This window comes from Octopus bimaculoides, chromosome 22, assembly GCF_046866305.1.
Source record: "Octopus bimaculoides isolate indiv1 chromosome 22, ASM4686630v1, whole genome shotgun sequence".
Lineage (NCBI taxonomy): Eukaryota > Metazoa > Mollusca > Cephalopoda > Octopoda > Octopodidae > Octopus > Octopus bimaculoides.
Genome location: NC_142949.1, coordinates 21,999,782 through 22,022,827, shown reverse-complemented (window position 1 = coordinate 22,022,827; position 23,046 = coordinate 21,999,782). Strand labels below are relative to the sequence as shown.

The 23,046-nt window shown below is 36.7% G+C and overlaps 1 long non-coding RNA gene across 1 annotated transcript in view; it reads left to right on the top strand.

Annotated features, from left to right (window-relative positions):
• The window catches only part of LOC149131411 (uncharacterized), a 37,268-nt gene that overhangs the window by 9,875 nt on the left and 4,347 nt on the right, over positions 1 to 23,046 (top strand). Inside the window, exon 3 of the long non-coding RNA XR_016237981.1 lies at positions 13,230 to 13,603. This is a non-coding gene — a long non-coding RNA (uncharacterized LOC149131411). The remainder of the gene's footprint in view (positions 1 to 13,229; positions 13,604 to 23,046) is intronic.

The window sequence follows — 23,046 nt, the reverse complement described above, 5'->3', positions numbered from 1 at the left end:
TGTGTGTGCATGCATGCGTGCGTTCATACATTCTTTTCCTATCCTTTTTACCAATCTTTGCTTATGCTCTATTTTTCACCCGTCTCTATAATCTAGCCATCAACCATCAGCCTCCCCTGCCACTCCAGAGCATTATTCAATACTTCAATTCACTAAATGTGATTTTCTTATGTGTTTATATCATTAAGCCACCTTTTCTCCCCTTCCACTATATTCTATACTCTTTCACCCCTTTTAATTTTCTTCTCTATCCTATTCTCCCTGTATTCTCTCCCTTGTTTTCTTTTCCCTTTCTTCCTTTCTTTATCTCCCCCATTTTTCTGTCTTTTGTTTTTTATCTAATCGACTTAACCCCTCCCCAAAATTGCTGGCCTTGTGCCAAAATTTGAAATCATTATTATTATTATTATTATTATTATTGTTATTATTATTATTATTATGGCTGCCATACTGTAAAGTCATGGAAATTTGAAGCTCCATAAGTTGAGATAGTGTTTGTAATCTTTTCGGCCTTCTAAGGCCCCATGTTTTCAAGTTATTGTCACCATTGTATTTCTAAGACTGTGTCTGGACTGCACAGACAGTATTTTTATGTAGAAACACTCTCTGGTTTGCAAGGGGTACACATCAATATCTTTTTAATCTTAACAACCTTTGGGGAAAAAAATAATATTTTGCTATTTTCATTATACAGTTAAAGTTGGCTGATAAAGAAGCCATCATAATGTCTGAGAAAAGAACATGTTCCTTGTCGGAGAAAAATGAGAACAAAAATGTAGAATAGCCTAAACTTAATGACGTCACTGAGGTGAATACTGTTTCATCTCTGAGCAATGTCAAAATTTTTAGGTGATGACAACAGCAACAGCAGTAACTATAACAACAGCAACAATAATACTAACAAAGTGAAATTTAGAAATGTGAATATCACCACTTCCACCACCTCTACAAAGGCCTCCATTGCAAAGGTTTCTTTTGCGATTGCATAGATGAAGACAATCTAAGAACGGCCAGTAAAATTGTAAAAAGGAATGGGAGAAGAGTAGCTCTAAACTCTCCATCCAACATGATAGAGAATATCTTAAGAGGCATGGTCATACACTGCTGCATCAGAGTTAAGTCACATCGAGTAGAAAATGCTCCTAAGAGTGAAATACAAAAATGCCTCGGGTACATGTGGGTACAGAAGACCCACATCACCTGAGGAAAGAAGTTTGGAACTATTGAGGTAAGATTTGGGACAGAAGAATAAGTCAAGTGTCATTCCGCAACCACTTTGAGGAATGAAAACTCCTTAATCCCCAGCTATCGTGGCTAACACTTTGCCAAGATTAGAGTATTGAATGTGTCACCAGAAATATCCCTCATCTGGTTAGTGGCAGCTGTCTTAGCAGGTTTAAAAGAAGATGAAGTGACAATATTGGTAGTGACCTTTAATATAGGTAAATATTTCTTGTCACTTTTAGACAGACATTTTCCAATACATCATAAATATAGGAAACTCTTTAATAGGCATAACCTAAAAATTAGTTTTAGTTCAACCCCAAACTTTAAAAATATAATTACACACAATGCAACACAACAGCGTGAAGCCGGCTGTTCTTGCAGGGATAAAGACTTGTGCCTGCTAAATGGAGCCTGTATGACCAAAGCCATTATTTATGAAGCCACCATAAATTCTACGAATGCTAATAACACAGTTTCATCCAAGAGATATGTGGGTCTCACAGAGGGATATTTCAAAGCAAAATTCAACAATCACACCTTAAGCTTCAGACACTGGAATAAACGAAAACTACCAAATTATTCAGTTATATATGGTTCTTAAAAGAACAAGGTGTCAGCTATAGGATTTGCTGGAAGATCTTGGCCAAGTGTAAATCAAGAGTAGTGGCAAGTGTGGTCTTTGTAATACGGAAAGATGGCTCATCTGGAAAAGTTTCTTGGGCCCCACTACATGTCTGAATTCAAGAACTGAACATTTTGGATCATGTCCACATGTGACAAAATACCTGTTACGGTTTTAGGCCCCCCAAGATCACAGCTAGAATCCACATTTTTACTATATTCCTACACATGCTTCCCATATATCCTAACTTCTTTAAATTCTTTATTTTTTATATATATTTTTCCTTTTTTCCTTTTTGTGTGAATGTGTACGTGTGTGAGTATATGTATATATTTTATATGTATATGTGTGTACATGTGTATATATGTGTATGTGTATATGCATGCATGTGAGTATAAGACTGTGTCCAGTGCATAAGTGTGACTTTCATGCACACGTTCCCTTCATTTATACGGATATGCATATGTCTGTATATGTGTGGCTGTAGGTGTGTGAGAGGAGGATATGTATGTATGTGTATGTGTATATATATATATATATATATATATATATATATATATATATATATATATATATATATTTCAGTATATGCATATATACGTACATGTATGTACATACTTACATCTACATGTATATATAGATGCATATCTGGGTACAGGACGTCACAAGAAAACATGGGCAAAATGAGAAATAGAACATAAACAGAGCACAGAAAACACACAGGCCAGATAGAGAACATTTCCTTCATCAGCTGCCTCCATTCTAAAACTAAACGGTTCGAAGAGTTAGGGCAGGACGCATTGTTAGAATGTCTCTTCTAGCGGAAACAAATTAAATTTGTAACGCGGAGGAATATAGTGGTGAACAGAAAACACAACAAGAAAACGAAACAGTGAAAATAAACAAGAAGGGCTATAAGGCCAGACATGATATATATATATGCACACACACACACACACATATATATATATATATATATATATGTATATGCATGTCTGCAGGAGTATGAATGTATGTCTGTATATATATACATATATTTATATGCATAAATGCCTAAATATATATGTATTATGTTACATGCATGCATGCAAACACCTATGTGTATATGAGGGTGTGTGTGTGTGTGGATATGTGTGTATGTATGAGTACGTATATACACATGTTTGTGTGAGTGTGTACATATGTAGATATTATGAACACAGGAGGTTTATGTCTATGTATTGTGAGAATATGGTTGCGTATATTTTTCATCTTCTTTTTCCCTTTTATTCAACTGTCTTTCGGTTTTTCATAGTGTTTTTTGCCATGAATAGCCAACGAGAATGCATTGTAGCTCTTTGCTGCAATATTCGAAACTCCGAGTACTATGATGACAACTTTTTACTATTTGTTCTAAATTATAACCTCTATTATCTAATATCAAGGTTTCATTCTTTTGTTGTTACTTTTCATTATTATTATTATTATTATTATTATTATTATTATTATTATTATTATTATATATAAGTATGTATGTGTGTGTGTGTGTGACAATGGTGATGATCATCTCCATCATAAATATATTTGCTATATATATATATATGTACATGTGTATACATCCATACATATGTACATGTGTGTGTGTGTGTGTGTGAGAGAGAGAGAGAGATTGTGCATATATATACACATACACACCCATATATATTTAACCTTATGTTAATGAAAATTATGGTATTAGTTTATTAATTTAGCAACAAAATAAAATTGCGGCACCTTGAGCAAGTGTCCTCTACTATAGCCTCAGGCCGACCAAAGCCTTGTGAATGGATTTGGTAGATGGAAACTGAAAGAAGCCCATCGTATATATATATATATATATATATATATATATATATATATATATATATGTATGTATGTATGTATGTGTATATGTTTGTGTGTCTGTGTTTGTTCCCCCCCAACATCACATGACAACAAATGCTGGTGTGTTTACATCCCGTAACTTAGTGGTTCAGCAAAAGAGACCGATAGAGTAAGTACTAGGCTTCCAAAGAATAAGTCCTGGGGTCGATTTGCTCGACTAAAGGTGGTGCTCCAGCATGGCCACAGTCAAATGACGGAAAAGAGTAAAAGAGTAAGAGAGCATATGAATTCCATACAAAAATGGAGAATGAAAATTAGGAAATGTAATTCTTAGATATATAAACAAAAAATAGATGGGTTAGTCATGGCTGGAATGCCTTTTGTCATATATCTATTCAATGAGGACTGACTAAAGTGGAATAGAGTTGAGTATATCAAGAAGATTATCAATAATACATAACTATTAATAATCTGAATAATCCTTTCCAACAATTAGTAATAACTCATCTAAAAAATGAATCACATGATAATTATTGTTTAGATTATCACAAAGACTCAGGATATCCTCTCTGCTACCTCAGCTGGAGAGCACCCAATCTGTATTTCTTAAAGAGTGTTGTTTACTGGTCACAGTTCACTGGGTAGAACAGGGCAGAGCAATAACAACAACAAAAAAACAAAAAAAAAACTATTCCTACCCAGTTATCTGCTAGCATCAGTGGAGCAGGTTAAGAACAAAGAGAAGAAGAAGAAGAAGAAGAAGAAGAAGAAGAAGAGGAGGAGGAGGAGGAGGAGGAGGAGGAGGAGGAGGAGGAGGAAAAGGAGAAGAAGAAGAAGAAGAAGAAGAAGGAAAAGGAGAAGAAGGAAAAGGAGAAGAAGGAAAAGGAGAAGAAGGAAAAGGAGAAGAAGAAGAAGAAGAAGAAGAAGAAGAAGAAGAAAAAGGAAAAGGAGAAGAAGGAAAAGGAGAAGAAGGAAAAGGAGAAGAAGAAGAAGAAGAAGAAGAAGAAGAAGAAGAAGAAGAAGGAAAAGGAGAAGAAGAAGAAGGAGAAGAAGGAAAAGAAGGAAAAGAAGAAGAAGAAGAAGAAGAAGAAGAAGAAGAAGAAGAAGAAAAAGAAGAAGAAGGAGAAGAAGGAGAAGAAGGAAAAGGAGAAGAAGAAGAAGGAAAAGAAGAAGGAAAAGCAGGAGAAGAAGAAGAAGAAGAAGAAGAAGAAGAAGAAGAAGAAGAAGAAGAAGAAGAAGGAAAAGAAGAAGAAGGAAAAGGAGGAGGAGGAGGAGCAGAAGAAGAAGAAGAAGAAGAAGAAGAAGAAGAAGAAGAAGAAGAAGAAGAAGAAAATAGGGAGGAGGAGTAAAAGAGAGAGAGTAAAAACAAGTCTTGCTAGTTGAGCATTAAACTAATTATGAAGGGATGTGTGTGTTTTTGTTGGTTTTATAGTAGTGAGCTTAAAACCTCCAACAGTAACACAAGAATTTATAAATGTATTATAGCCTGCAACAGTATATTGGTACCCTGCATCTTGCTATGAATAGTTTAGCTGCAGCAAAGAGGATTTACAATTGTTATGGAATCCTTGCATTGCAGACTTTGATCTATTCTTGTTAAGATGCATGTGGTTAATGCTTGTACAGCATCCACTTCAATGGACAATTTTTATACCAGACTCTGAATTATAGACATTCAATCGATATGTTAGTACAAATGCAGTAGCTGAGTGCAGTATATGCTGACACGTGAGCTTATACTCTACTGCAAGAAAGGAGCTAGGCTTGGGGTACAAAACACTTCACATTACTTCAGTTTTTGTAGTCAGAACTTTGTGCTAGCCCAATATCATTGTCATCATCATCATCATCATCATCGTCACTGCCATCATTGTCATTATCATTTTATCATCCATTTTCCCATACTTGCATGGATCAGATACATTGAGTTGAAGTGGGTTTTCTACAACTGGATGCCCTTCCTACCACCAACCTTCACCTGTTTCCAAGCAAAGTAATGTTTTCCCCCCATGGCCAGGCATGTTTTTGCAGAAGACTGGAAACAAATGGTGCTAGTTGTATGCTGACACTCATGTACAACAATCACACAATATCAAGACAAGGAGAAAATCACAAACACACAGATATATGTTTGTGTATGTGTGTGTGTGTGAGTGTGTGTATAAATATATATATATATATGTATGTATGTATGTATGTATGTATGTATACATGACAGGCTTCTTTTAGCTTCCATCTACCAAATTCATTCACAAAGCTTTGGTCAGTCTGGGGTTATAATACATGACATCTGTTCCAGATGCCATGCAGTGAGATTGAACTTGAAACTATAAGTTTAGGAACTATATACATATGTGTGGTAAGTAGCTTGCTTACCAACCACATGGTTCCGGGTTCATTCCCACTGCGTGGCACCTTGGGCAAGTGTCTTCTGCTATAGCCTCGGGCCGACCAAAGCCTTGTGAGTGGATTTGGTAGACGGAAACTGAAAGAAGCCTGTCGGATATATGTATATATGTGTGTGTGTGTGTGTGTGTGTGTGTGTGTGTGTGTGTGTGTGTGTGTGTGTATGTTTGTGTGTCTGGTGTTTGTCTCCCCACCATCGCTTGACAACCGATGGTGGTGTGTTTATGTCCCCGTAACTTTGCGGTTCGGCAAAAGAGACCGATAGAATAAGTACTAGGCTTACAAAGAATAAGTCCTGGGGTCGATTTGCTCAACTAAAGGTGGTGCTCCAGCATAGCCGCAGCCAAATGATTGAAACAAGTAAAAGAGTAAAAGAGTATATATAATTATATATATAACTCTATGGTTACACAACCATGCCTACTGTTTGATTATATATATAAAGTAATGAAAGGTACACTAAGCTGTAATGGTTAAAATAATGAAAATTATTTAAAATAATATAAATTTATTTTAATCCTTGCAGTTATGTATGCCTTTAATTAATTCCAGCCTGACGAAGTTTTGTTCACACCAGTAAATTTATTATTTGTTGTTTGCAACACCAAGTGCACCTCAACCTGAAACAGCTCCCTCCAAAGGTTATGACTTAAATATTTTTATATGATTAATATTAGCTGATATAAACATTGGCTGGTTGATTGCTCTGGTCATGCTTTACAGCATATGGAGAGAGAGAGAGAGAGTAAAATAAAGGTACTGAGAGAGTTTACATAAGAGGTGCAGGATGAGTGCCTTATAACTTTATGAAATTTTACAGAGATAGGTCTCCAGGAGCATATTGCGATTATGTTGATGAAATTTAGGCTAGTCATCAGCATCATTATCATCATCATTTACTGTCCATTTTCCATGCTGGCATGGTTTGACTGGAACTGGTAAAGCGGAGAGCTGCACCAGGTTCCAGTCTGTTTTGGCTTGGTTTCTACAGTTGGATGCCCTTCCTAATGCCAACCACTCAACAGAGTGTACTAGGTGCCTTTTGCATGTCACCAGCACGGGTGCCTCTCACGTGTCACTGGCACTGGTAGCATATACAAGTGAGAAATTTGTTTTATCTATTAATTAATTTTCATTTCATCATTTTATATAAGCACCAAGGAATTTAGGGATAGTTAAATTATAATTTATGCCATATTTCCTGATATGAACCATAGTGGGAAAAGTATATTTCCAAAGTTATCCATCATATGACAGGTAATATTACAATAATGATAACTGAGTCACATGAAAATGACTCCGCCATGAATCAAATCTCATTAGAGGTTTGGTTTGAAGGAAGCTCATCTTGATTATAATGCATATATGGTTATATTTCACATTTAGTTATATACAAAAGTGGGAGAAATATACAGGCACAAGCAGATATATACTGGTTTTAGAAATATCATAAACTAAGATCTTAGAAGAGTTTTGAAGCTATATTATGAAAATGTTTACAAATCTCCAAATTTCCAGATCAAGCAAGTCCATCAAATGTTTCATTATATTCTAGTTTTAGTCTATAAAATAATAAGAAAACCTAACTCAATGCACTAAAAACTCAAGGACCATGCAGCATACTGTTTTCATCACCACCAGCAGGAACTTAACTGTCAACTCCTAATGGGCTTAATTCTTAAGAGTTGGGGACAATATGCTGCAAATAATCTTAGAAATCTAATAATGATGAACTATCTCCCTTTTCCTCATTGTTAACTTAACTCCCACTATCCCCCTGTGCTAGTCTAAATCATAGCAGGTTGTAGGTATGCCTCATTTACTAAATTTAATTCTGCCACAAAAATACCAAAGGGGAACAATATAATTATTTTGGTTGCTGGTACTGATATAAGTTGCACTAAAAAAATGGTTTATCCTTTATATTGGAAATCTATATGGTCGTCTGCGTCTGATGAGAGCAGTTTCTTTCAAATTGATGTAATGTTTTCATTGATCGATTAAATGGAGTCGCTTGAAATGGCCGTAATGCACCGATATCTGGAAATCCTTGTTACTTATTTGCTTTTTATTCACCAACCTACAAGCTGTGCAGACTTAACCGAAGAGACTTGGTGCCTCAATTTAAGTACCTAATTCAACTGAATCTCAATTATTTCTATATATGTGTGTGTGTATATATATATATATATATATATATATATATATATATATATATATTAGTTTATGTATATATTAATATTATCTCAGTTTTAAAAAAACCTTTGACAATGTAAATATGTTAATAGTTACCAGAGGTAGCAAAATTACACTAAAAAACCAAGATATCACAGCCGTTTTATAGGTAGAGATACCAAGTTAAAGTGATACATTTTGAGAAGATATGAATAATAACAATAAATGGAGCAAAACACACATAAATAAAAGTTCCTTTAATTCCTACACATGTTTCAAAATATATGAGAGCTCTTCTACAAAGAAGTAAGAGCTGCTGGAATTCCACATATATTCATCTTCAGGGAATCAACATATAAAAGCAAGACAAATGCGAAATGATGAAGTGACTTACGAGCCAAGATGTTACTGCACTGAATTTAGGACATTTATATTACTTATGAAGTATTCTATATTTTTCAGCTAGAATGTAGTTGTGTCACAAGGGGATGGTATAAACCTAGCAACATGTGTTTTATAATGAAAACAGAATTTCCATTCAAATGGCAATTACTGGACAATTTTCTGTTTGAGTCTAATCGTTTTAAGTTGTAGTGGAAACTGCATCTCATCTAGGCTAATTCTCTCCCTAATTAGTTGGGCTATGACCTTCTCTGTAACTTTCATCACCTGATCCAATAATTTGATACCCCTATAGTCATTTCTATCTAAAGCATCACCTTTACCTTTGTAGCATTTGACTATGGTGCTACTACACTAGTCATTGGGTGTGACTCCTTCATGAACTACTTGATTTACGATGCGGGTGACAAGACCATAACCCACACCGCCCAATATTTTAAGCATCTCAGCAGTGATTCCTGATGGACCAGGTGCTTTCTCTGTCTTCTTATCCTTAATTGCTTTATCTATCAGGGTACTATCAATTCGGGTAGCTGATCCCTCAATTAGGTCAACCTTTGGCAGACTCTCCTCCCCCCATTCATTCTCCACATTCAGCAGTCTTTCATAGTGGCATCACCAAGCCTCTTTCTTTGCTGAATCATTAAACGCAAGGGTACCATCATTCATGCGGATACATTTCTCTCCTATGACATCACAATTTTCTCTCACACACTGTCATGTAGAAAACTGTGATGTAATAGGAGAGAAATGTGTCCGCATGGATGATGGTGCCCTTATATATATACATACATACAAATACACACACACACACACACAGACACACACACATACATAGATGAATTAAGATATCTAACCTAACTTGTATGTGTTGTTTATAACACAGTAGATTGTGATAAATGTTCAGAGAAGTCATTTCATGCAGACGACAAAAGCTAAAAAAAACAATGACTATGTTGTTGTTTTACAAAATTTCCTCAGCACCAATAGATGGCATTGTTGTATCATGGGATTTCACCATAAATTGTGAATCATGAGTAACAGGCACCCAAACACCAAATTGAAAATCAGTCAATCATTATAGCTTAACACTGGTTAAATAATCAGTGATGTCACAAAAAACTGGTTGGCTGTTTATACATTAGCCAGCTATTCATGACATTTAGCTGACTGTTTAGCCAATGTTAAACTGTATTGGTTTGACAGATTTTCAATCTGGCCTTTGGAGTTTGGTTGCCAGTTGCTGATGATCTGCAATTTACTGTGAAATCACATGATACATCAGTGGCCATCCACCCGTGCTGATGAAATTCCATCAACCAATATAATCTATGCTTTTTAGCATTTCTTGTCTAACACAAGAAGATTTCTCTGGTCGTTTAATGCAGAATATGGCATTATAAACAACACGTAAAAGTTAGGCTGGATGTGGTAATTAATATTCATTACAAAGACTGCTTCTGTCACTATTAACTAACACACACACAGACATAAAGATGCATACACACATACATACATACAAACACGCATACATACACGTACATAGACACATACATACATACATAAATAAATACATACATACATACATACATACATAATATGGGAGGAATGCGGAAAGATAATCCTTGGAATAGAATATATAGCAACTGTTGATGAGGGTTTCAGTTTTGTCATGTTAACAGGCAAATGCTTTTGGACAACATCATGAAGATTTCCCAAAACCTTTCTTCAAATTATTTCTCTTTCCATCTCTCTCATTCTCCCCCTCTCTCTGTTTCACTCATTCTCCCCATCTCTCTGTCTCCCTCTCTCTCTCTCTCTCTCTCTCTCTCTCTCTCTCGCTCACACATTTGTTCTCCATTTTTCACACACAAAACCACCCATACACTCATGCACACAAACAGAAACACATACATAAGCATACAGACACATAACATGCACCCAAAAATGTATGCAAGCACAAATATATACATGTATATATCTGCACAAACACACACACACACACGTATGTACATACGCAAAACATTTCTTCTTCTAAGAACAGTTCAAGTTTTCTTCCGATGGCTTCTGCCAGTGCTTGGCCACTTGCCAAAAATTCTCTTTCCCTCCCTCTCTCTCTCTCTCTCTCTCTCTCTCTCTCTCTCTCACACACACACACACAAAAGGGAGTGAATGCACTTAGAATCTCTAGTGAAGTGTGATATTGTATAGCAGTGAAACAGAAATACTCCCAGTAATTGAACACAAATGAGTTGACTATGGTGTGTGGTTGGATGTGTAATCTTTGACTTACAAAAATTACTGTTGTTGTTATTATTGTTGTGTTTTTGCAAAGGCAAAAAAGCTGTCTCCATAACTTTCACAGGCCTTCTGAGTCTGATGAGAATAATCCTGTCTATGTTTAGCTTGAATATAGGATGGGGTCATAGATGCGTAGTTAAGATATTTGTTTTGCAACCCCAGGATGACCAATAGTTTGTGAGTTTACTTACATAGCTGGAAACTGTGTGGTTGACTGGAGGTAGGTAAGAGAGAGAGAGAGAGAGAGGAAGAGGAGGAGGAGCAGGAGGGAGTAACATTGATTGTGATAGTGACTGTAGATGAATTTAAATATATTTGCTCTTGTTGTTCTTGCTTAGCAGCAGGTCATTTCTAATAATGCAAAGCTAGGAAAAAAAGCATTCTTGCTGTTACCATACCATAATTTAACCAATGTAGTGGGCTTTTTTGTTGTTGTTGCTGTTGTTGTTGATGATGGGATATTTTCTGTTTAGCTGCCACTTTGCAATTTCTTCAATTTCTGTTCCAAATGATATCATATTTGGTGTACTGATGCAGTTTTGTATGCTAATCATTGACATGAAATTCATTTTCACCATAAATCAATAAAGAATTAATAGCTTTTAAAGTTTGCAAATTTTGGGTAAATGTAAGCCACAGACACATTTATGCCTATTTCCATAGTAACAAGCCAAACATGGGAACTCTTTCGTCTACAAACAAGCACGTGTTGACAAATGTACTTTATGAGAAACCACATGCATTGACTCTGTGTTCTGCTGCTTGTGCCCATCTGTTGCTTGTACCCTGGTCATGAGATGTGCTAAAAATAACAGCTAAACAGGCCTTAAATCACACACCTCACCCCTCTTTTTTTTTGGTTTTTGCATAATTGTTTGAATTCCTGTGTATAGAACACAAATTTGCAACCGTTTTCTGAAAATTCCAAAAATAAGAAAGTTATGAGGAGGTTATATGTCATGCATAACAGAATTTGATTTGTTTACAGTCTCATATCAAAATGTACCATTTTCAATTTGTGCTGTCACACACAAAATGACAGTTTCCAAATCCTGTTTTCTGAGTGAGTAAAAATTATCAAATTTTAAACCTCTATAACTATTTTAAAAAAAATTTCTAGAAAAAGTGAAATACTCACTGAGATTCAGTATCAATACACCAAATTTTTAAATTTTCCCTAAACTTTGAAATTTCCACAAGTGCAGCCAAACAGAAAGGATCCTGTTGATGCCTTATAGCATGATTTAAAGGAATTCACTATAAATTTCAATGTTTTAGCATTTGATCTGCAGCTCAGAAATTTGGTTAAAAATAAACATAAAGAATGACACAAGGTCATACATTTTGGGGAACTTATAGTTGATTGTTGTGTGGTATGCATTAGATTGACCCTTAAATTACTCTTGACCAATAATTTGCCAAAGGCAATCAAATGCGTGACCATAGTTTTTGTTGAGTGGTGCAGCTCAGTCCTAATCCAGCAAAATCAGGGCATGAGGTAATCGAATGACAGATGTGATCGCAGATCCATAGTTTCAGATATGGCATATCTCTCAGTCTAGATGAGGTTCATACTGCACATTTTAATATACAATGTTTAATTGCGTGTAGTATAGTACTGTGGGAGGCGCAATGACCCAGTGGTTAGGGTAGCGGACTCGCGGTCATAGGATCGTGGTTTCGATTCCCAGACCGGGCATTGTGAGTGTTTATAGAGCGAAAACACCTAAAGCTCCACGAGGCTCCGGCAGGGGATGGTGGCGAACCCTGCTGTATTCTTTCACCACAACTTTCTCTCACTCTTACTTCCTGTTTCTGTTGTGCCTGTAATTCAAAGGGTCAGCCTTGTCACACTGTGTCACGCTGAATATCCCCGAGAACTACGTTAAGGGTACACATGTCTGTGGAGTGCTCAGCCACTTGCATGTTAATTTCACAAGCAGGCTGTTCCATTGATTGGACCAAATGGAACCCTCGACGTCGTAAGCGACAGAGTGCCAACAAACAACAACATAGTACTGTGGTATGGTCATATTGTACTTTCTTCTCCATTTTGTCTGTCTGTAGTTTCTGGTAGTAGGCCTTAACAGAGGTGGACAAGCTGAACTTGTATTCAATCATGACTTTTCCAATCAAAGACAACAAAATGGCAGTCATAAGAGTGTTGGATAGAATGTCTCAAGGTATTTGTTCCGACTCTCTGTGCTTGTAGTTCAAATCCTACCAAGGTCAACTTTGCCTTTTATTCTTTCAGGGTCAATAAAAAGAAAATACCAGTCCAGGGTGATGAATTTGCAGAAATAATGCTAGAGTGTTGGGCAGGATTCCTTGTGGTATCTGTTTGGGCTCTGTGCATTCTGAGTTCAAATCCCACCTCATCACCAGAAAAAAAAAAAAACAGTGACATTTCTGTCAGGAGTTGCAACCTACAGACGGTATCAAAATTACATACACCACCACCACCACCATCACCACCAGAAAACAGGGAAGATATTTGGAGGATGCATTAGTGTCATTACTCAAAGATTCCTTGAACTCTCATTTTATGATGAAGCAATGGAAATAATTTGATTCCTGTTGCCTGAAGAGTGAGGACTGATGGAAACTAAGTGACAATACAAAAGTCAAGTAAATATACTCTTTAACTTGTTTCAGTCATTTGACTGCGGCCATGCTGGAGCACCGCCTTTTGTTTATATTTTATAATACATATCAATTATTTTTTCTCTTTTTCTTTATAAATAACATATTCACATATGTATGTAGGTATGTACATACATACATGTATGTAAGTATTTAAAATATGAATTTATGTAGATATTATAATAATATACACATATATCACATATACAAATGCATGTATGAATATTTGTGTGTTTCAGAAAAAAAATTCAGTATATGCATTTGGGTGTAATATATGAAAGATGGATGTTAAACAATGATAATGAGGTTATATATATATATATATATATATATATATATATACACACACATACACGTACACATGTGCACACACACGCGTGTGCATGCACACACACACACCACCGCCCTCATTAATATTATTTCACACTTTTTTTTTTGTAGGCTGGCATAGATTGGATGGTTTGACAGGAGCTGACAAGAGTGGGAGCCACACAAGGCCCCATTGTCTGCTTTGGCATGGTTTCTACAACTCGATCCCTTCCTAATGCCAACCACTTTACAGATTGTACTGAATACTTTTTTACATGGCACTAGCACTGGTGCTTTTTTATGTGGCACCATCACCAGCAGGGTCACCAAGTACTTTTCAAGACAAATACCCTTCAACTGGGAGCAGTTGGAAAAGAAAAGAGAGTAAGTTAGAGAGCAAGATAAAGAGAGCGAGTAAATCAGGAAGACAAAGAGAGCGCTAGTGACAGAGATGATGGAGAAGACATGTCAGGACATGCACTGGTGGGAGGAGAATAAGTGAGGTGTTACAGAGGTTTGAACTGGGTGAATGGGCAGGATAGGAGTGACTGTAGCAAATGCTGGAGACAAATATAGGAGAGGCTTGGGAGTGGGGAGTGAGTTGCAGTAGATATATGAGGGTAGTGAAGATGAGGGGAGAGACAGCATAGAAAGGAAGTGACTGCTGGAGACTGTAGGTGAGGGAAATGGAAAAGGTTCAGGGTGGAGGAAGAAAGGTAACTGAGAAAGCAAGGGGATGTAGTCCGTGCCTATTCTGCTCTCAGGTGATAGAGAAGTGATGGGTGTCGGCGGATGAACTGTGAAGGGAAATGGTTGATGGAACAGAAAGGATGGAACAGAAAGGATAGAGGTGAAGGTGGAGCAGAGTTCCTCATGGACAAACATTACGAAAGTGGTTTTCAGACATCGATTCTACTGCAGTGGATGGGTCTTCTTGAGTACAGTAATGTGCTAGGTATCTTGGCCTTTTGTCATCTCTTTCGTAAGGCTCAGCATCTTCAGACTGGCCTTCAATACTTCAGCATACATATGTATGTATAAATATATGTATATAAATAGGCGCAGGAGTGGCTGTGTGGTAAGTAGTTTGCTTACCAACCACATAGTTCCGGGTTCAGTCTCACTGCGTGCACCTAGGGCAAGTGTCTTCTACTATAGCCTCAGGCCGACCAAAGCCTTGTGAGTGGATTTGGTAGGTGGAAACTGAAAGAAGCCCATCGTGTATATATATATATATATATATATGTATATATATATATATATATATATATGTGTGTGTGTGTGTGTGTGTGTGTGTGCGTGTGTGCTTGTGTGTCTGTGTTTGTCCCCCCAATATTGCTTGACAACCGATGCTGGTGTGTTTACGTCCCCGTAACTTAGTGGTTCGGCAAAAGAGACCGATAGAATAAGTACTAGGCTTATAAAGAATAAGTCCTGGGGTCAATTTGCTCAACTAAAGGCAGTGCTCCAGCATGGCCACATTCAAATGACTGAAACAAGTAAAAGAGTAAAAGGGAGAGAGTAAATACATATCCATACACACACACACACACATTTATACTCACATACATAAAACTATACATATAAATGCGTGAAATGGGAGAGAGAGCAAGAGACAGATAAAATGCACATACATATGTCTAAGCATATATGTACATGCATATGTGCATACAAATATACGTGCATACAGGTATATTTTGATTTTATATCTGCAGAAGTCTGTATGAAACCATAGTCGTTAGCTTGGCGAAGTTCAGTAATCACCCAGTGAACACAGAGTCTATAATGGCAATTGTGTAACATTTTATATTAAAGGTAATTGTGTAAGACAAATAATAAACTGGATAAGGAAAAGTCGAAGCTTGGTACTGGCATTGAGTATATATCTGGAGACAGATGCATTCTTCATTCACTTGATAACTCTGGAACAGTAATATAATTGCAAACAGCCAGCAGGTACAGGCGACAGCAACAACAAAATACTACAACAATAACAATAACTAAAAGAGCAATATAAGCTGTAGCCATTTGGTTGTATTTAATAATCATTGTCATAGCAATATTATTGCTGTTTAGCTTCAGGTCAATCTAACTGAGAATATCTAGAATCAAACGATTTCCAACTGTGGCCATCCTGTCTTTTTGTGTATCATGGATTACAGTGGTCAATGTATCCTTTTCTTTTTATGATGGTAAAGTGTGGTTTGGGAGGAATCTGGTTGCTATTTCTAGCAGGCTGAACGACTGCACAGAGGCTGATGGTGGTGGTGGTGGTGGTGGTGGTAGTTGTGGTGGCAGTGAAATCATGTTGTTAGCTCAAATCTTTCTGTGGTTGACTTTATCTTTCATCCCTCTAAGGATCATTAAATGAATTCTTGCATACATTCTTTCATTCATTCATTTATTCATCTATCTGTATATAGGTGCAGGCGTGGCTGTGTGGTAAGAAGCTTGCTTCTCCAATCACATGGTTCTGGGTTCAGTCCCAGTGTTTGGCACCTTGGGCAAGTGTCTTCTATTATAGCCACGGGCCAACCAAAGCATTGTGAGTGGATTTGGTAGACAGAAACTGAAAGAAGTGTATGTGTGTGTCTTTGTATGGGTTTCCCCACACACATTGACATCCCTGTAACTTAGCAGTTTGGCAAAAGAGACCAACAGAATAAGTACTAGGCTTAAAAAAAAAAATCCTGGGGCTGGTTTGTTTGACTAAAACTCTCAAAGCAGTGCCCATCATGACGGCAGTCAAATGACTGAAACAAGTAAAAGATACAACAAACTGGAGCTTTGAGCAAAAGTGAGAAGTTATTATTTCTAGTTTCTTTTTAGTATTAGACGAGGTGGAAGTCTTGAATAACATCGATTATGTCTTTCTTTCTTTCTTTTTTATTTGGTTGTTTTGTCCAATCAAAAATGGAAGAGTCTATGTTCTGTCATTTAATGAGGATTGAGACGTTGGTTCAATTGAATGATCTGCTCATTGAATTAAGGTGTAAGTGGCTGAGTATTCCACAGAAATATGTACACAATGTAATATTTGTCAGTGTATGACAAGTACAATCAATCAAGTGAGCTTCTAAACAGTTTCTACTTGCCCAATTTCCCTCCCAAGATATGGGTCTACCCGAGGCTTTTTAAGATGACACCAAAATGCACCCAGCTTCTGTGACCAAACCTAACACTGGTTGCTAAGCAGTGATGGAGGACAAACACAGACATGAAGATATACACATGCATGCATGCGTGCATGCACACACACACACAGGCGGCGAGCTGGCAGAAACGTTAGCACGCCGGGCGAAATGCTCAGCGGTATTTCGTCTGCCCGCTACGTTCTGAGTTCAAATTCTGCCAAGGTCGACTTTGCCTTTCATCCTTTCGGGGTCGATTAAATAAGTACCAGTTACACACTGGGGTCGATATAATCGATTTAATCCGTTTGTCTGTCCTTGTTTGTCCCCTCTGTGTGTAGCCCCTTGTGGGTAGTAAAGAAATAACACACACACACACACACACAAGGCTTTGGTTGGCCCAAGGCTGTAGTAGAAGATACTTGCCCAAGGTGCCATACAGTGGAATTGAACCCAGAACCATGTGGTTGGGAAGCAACTTTCTTACCACACAGCCATGTCTGTGCCTAATTTTTATGCTCAGTGTTGTGATTTAAAACAGTTGAAATATAATCCACATTAAATGTTTAAGTCGATCGACTTATCTGGCACGAGATCTATAAACATCAAACTTAAGCAGCTGAGAATCAACTCAAATGCCATTGTGTCTTGTTTAACCCTTTAGCATCTAATCTGGCTATACCCAGCCCAAATATTCTGCCTGGCTAGATCCTGCCTCTCACACCTACCCTACAGTGTCATTTTGAAAATATACAGTCACATTGTCAAAATCTCAAGGCTACAAGATAATAATTGATTAGTTGAAAATGAACAATATATTTGACAGAGTAATCTGAATGCTTAAAGGGTTAACTAGTCTTTCTGAATTTATGGTCTTTTCACAGCAATTCTTCACCCATGGTAAAAAGGAGAGTGACAGTAGTATTCCAATTTTCCATGTTACCAATAATATTAATAACAATCCTTTCTACTATAGGCACAAGGCCTGAAATTTGAGGGGAGGGGATTAGTTGATTGCATCAACCCCAGTGTTTAACTGGTACTCATTTTATCAACCCTGAAAGGATGAAAGGCAAAGTTAATCTCAGTGGAATTTTAACCCAAAACTTGAAGACAGATGAAATGCCACAAAGCATTTTGCATGGGATGCTAATGATCCAATGATGATGATGATGATGATGATAATAATAATAAGAATAAACAATTAGAAGAGTATGATGCAATTGATAATAAATAGAGATTGACCCTGTTGTTTAATGAACTGAACAAATTGAACAATCTTTCAACAGATTGTCTGTTTTTCTTGGGTCCAAAATGTAAAATGAAAAAATAAAGCAAAAATGCAGAAGTTCAAAATATGAACAGGAATATCCTGCATTCCTTTTTAGAAAACATAAACAAGATCAATTTTCACCATTTCATAACTGGTGACAAGGAAGAAGAAAGAAAGAAAGAAGACAGAAAAGAGAACACTAATAATAGGTTTGAGAAATTTGTTGGAGAAACTGAGATTGATATGAGGATTGAGCATGCTCAGAAACTGCTTTATCAAGGACAGTGAGTATTTTGAAATTGGTACTTGTATGTTAAGTATCACAGAAGACCCTGTGAGATCCTTGACAACAGCTGGTTGCCTGCTCTTACAGAATTAGCTAGAACAAGTGAAATCAAGAGCTCTGAGAAATGAAATGAAATCATCATCATCATCATCATCGTCGTTTAACGTCCGCTTTCCATGCTAGCATGGGTTGGACGATTTGACTGAGGACTGGTGAAACCGGATGGCAACACCAATAATAATAATAATAATAATAATAATAATAATAATAAGAGCACTCAGAGAGTGCAAACATCAGCCAAGGCAACACCAACATCCTCTCAACGATTAGCTGGAGATGATTTTTAAAATGAGAATATCTGAAATAAACTTGACTGCTCTCACAAACAAGAATACTAAAAATGACGCTGACCACGCTAAAAAATTAAGTAAAAAATAAGTGGAAAAATAATCCAGAATCCTTGTCCAGTACCAGATTGATCCCAAAATCTAATCAGTTTGTGCCAGTCATGAGGCCAAACATCCCAGAAAGTTTCATCCAAATCCATGAAGCAGTTCTTGAGATATCTTGTCGACAGACAAACAAACACGACTGAAAACAATACCTCCGCCTTCACTAAGGTGGAGGTAATAATAATAATAATAATAATAATAATAATAAAAATAATAATAATAATAATGGTTTCAAATTTTGGCATCAGGGCAGCAACTTTTTCATACTGACCCTAGTACTTGACTGGTACTTTATTTTATCAATCCCAAAAAGATGAAAGACAAAGCTGACTTCAGCAGTATTTGAACTCAGAATATAAAGAACCAGAACAAATGCCATAAAGTATTTTGTCTCGTGTGTGAATGATTCTACCAGCTTCAAATTTTGGCACAAAGCCAATGGGTTTGAGGGGAGGTGGTTAGCCAAAACCATTGGCCCCAATACTTGACTGATTGACTTTGAAAGGCTGAGAAGCACAACTGACTTTCATGGAATATATCAACTCAATGGGATCTGAACACATAACAAAGAGATGTTCAGATCCCATTGAGCATTTTGTCAGATCCCATTGAGCATTTTGTCTGACACTAATGATTCTGCCATTTCATCATCTTTATATAAGGTGATTATTAAAAATAAATCTAATATATATCCACAAAAATCTTTCCTAGTGACTCCATCAAATTTAAGTAATAGCCATGGGTGTCATGTAAGAAAACATAATTCAATGATATACTGCTTCCAAGGAAAGCAATAGTAATTGTGGTGAAATTGGTCATTTCATGAGAGTTTGCCACTCTCAGACTGTTCGTAATTTAAGTAAGGAATAAACTGAAAAAGCAGATGTTTTCATGGAGTAATAGTAACTATGTGATTCTATTCTCTTGAAATCAACCAAAGAAAGATGTTAAAATGAATTTGTCAACCAAAGAGAATACCTGTAGCTACGCAAATGGATTCTGATGTTGCCAGAAAATACTACTGTCTTGTCGGGATCACCAATTAAGCCTTCATTACATAGCTTCCTATTTCATTTAGTGAGAATTACAGATTATTGGCCAAATAGACTGCATTATCAGTTTCAATAATAATTCTCACTCTCATCGCTGTGTAGTGGCTAAAAGTCCCCATAATTATGGATTTATTTGATTTACTCAATATTCTCTCTTTGTTTCAACTTAAATGAAAATATAAGTCAATTAGTAATTTCATAGGATTAATTGCTTTGATTCCTTTCAACTGAAGATAAAATTTATGACAGCTTAGCCAGGAGTTGTTTAATTGAAAAATAAAGTTAATAATGAATTAATAACATTATAACAGAGGAGAATAATTACCTCATGAAATGTTATGAGTCCTCAATTCCTGATGGAATAATAGAGATGCTTTGTGACATACAGTGTGTCTTGGACATTTTTACACCTAGTGGAACCCATCCTTCTCCAGATCTGACTGCAAGTGATTTCTTCCAGAAAAAGAGACAAACAGAAAGAAAGAACAATCAACTCCAGTACTGAACCGGTATTTTATCAACCCCAAAAGGATGAAAGATAAAGTTGACCTTGGCAAGATTTGAACACCAAATGCAGAGAGCTGTAACTATTATCACCCAACCTAACCAATGTTCTAATGACTCTACCAATAGGCTATCTACTAATTAGTTACAGCTGATACGAAAGTTTAAGAATGAACACACAGTCAGAACACCTAAAAAGAAAGGAAGCTCATGTATGTACACAGATTATAAACCATGTCTAAATAATAGTCTACAGGCATTTAAGTATCCAGCTTCAAAAGTAGAAACCATGCTTACAGGAATGAAAGGCACCTTTTCTTTTCTACCCCAAGATTGACCCAATATTTGTTTATGTACCCAATTTGGTAAATTGGTAAATTGAAGCTGATGAACAGCAAAGGCATATGCATGATTAATACCAACCTTGATCTCTTCAGAGTAAAAAGATTTCAAATAAGCTTGAATTTGATGCCATCTATGGCCAACTTTTCTCTTCATACATTTACACCTTGTCATACATTGCACAGGCACATACATACACACACATACATACACAAATACCTATACAAGTACATACATATACATATGTATACACACATACAAATACACACACACACATACACATGCACACATATGCACCCATACATACCTGTATGCGTATGCATATATATAAATATATATATACATATATATATATATATATATATATATATATATATATATATATATATATATATAAGAGGGTTGACCACTAAGTGGACATCCATTTTGCTAGAAGAAGACCACTTATGGTCTGACCAGTAAGAAAAGATTGTTCTCAAGAAAATTCAGCAAACACCAGAATGCGCCAGAATGAAGACTTTTGAAATAGAACCCCAAATGTAATTAGTAGAATTATATACATGTTCAATTTCATGTGGACGTCTCGTGTATTGTTCTGCAAATTATATTGCCAAGACGATCATACCGAAGAGTTGCAGACAATTACGTAAGTGATAACAACGAAACCGGTCTGTGATTAATGTTTGTATTTTGTCTCTTTTCTTTTGTCTTGCTCGCTTACGTTCTGGTGTTTGCTGAATTTTCAGACAGGACACTAATATCTTCTTGGAAAATGGCCCTGCTCCATTTGTAGATAAAGTGTAAGTAGAAATTATATACAGTGTGCTCAGTAAAAACTATGAACACATAAGAGATGCAATGGAGTCATAGGAAGGTTAACAGAGAAAATAGACTGTTTGTGGTAGATGTGCAAGAGCAATAATCTATTTAATAAAAGCACACAGAAAATAGATATTCTGAAATGTCAAGAAGGCTTTCTAATAGTAGTAGGTAGTTTCTGTTATGTAAGTGACCTAATTAGTACTAGAGGACGATACTCACAAATTATAGTCGCTAGACTGAAAATTGGTTGGAGAAAGTTTAGAGAGTTATTACCTCTGTTGGTAGCAAAAGGCCTATCTCTCAGAGAGAAAAGCAGACTGTACGATGCTTGGATAAAAAAATCAATGCTACATGGTTGTGAAACTTGGGCTGTGAATGCAGAGGACATGAAGACTAGAAAGAAATGGAGCTAGCATACCCTGATGGATGTGCAATGTTAGTGTGCATGTAAGACAATGTACAAATGTGCTGTGAGAAAAACTTGGGCATAAGAGGCATCAGATGTGATGTGCAGAAGAGAAAATTGCACTGGTATGGTCATGTGATGTCATGGGACGGATGAGGACAGCTGTATAAAGAAGTGCTAAACGCTAAACATGGAAGGAACCTGTGGATGAGGAACACCAGACCTTGGAAAACATGGGATAAACTGGTGGAGACTAACCTCAAGATATTCAGCCTCTCAGAGATGATGGGGGTCCGAGATGATTGGCAATGTGCTGTGCTTAGGAAGATCCATCCAGCTCAGCAGAATTAGGATTCTGTCAAGCCTTCCCCAACAACTCATCTTGTAACATTCACTCTTCTTTTAATCTTCTATCGCTTATGCCTCTCTGCTGAACTAATATCTACTGCATCCAACTCATCCCCTATCTCTAGTCATCTGTCACACTATTTTTACTCAGTGCACTTACCTACATGTCCACCTTTCTGCTCTTCTGTCTTATTCTGTCTCATATTCGCCTTGTACCTGAATCTCACATCTCTCTCTCTCTCTCTCTCTCTCTCTCTCTCCAGACGAGCAAGCTACGTATACTTAGTGAACTCACCAATGATGGAGTCACATAAAAAGTACCCAGTACACACTGTTAAATGGTTGGTTTTAGGAAGAGCATTGAACTGCAGAAACCACGCCAAAGCAGACATAGAATCTGGTGCAGCTTCTTGCTCATCTGTTCTTGTTGAACCATTCAACCCATGCCAGTATGGAAAAGGGGGTGTTATATGATGTTGGTGATGATGATATATATTATATAT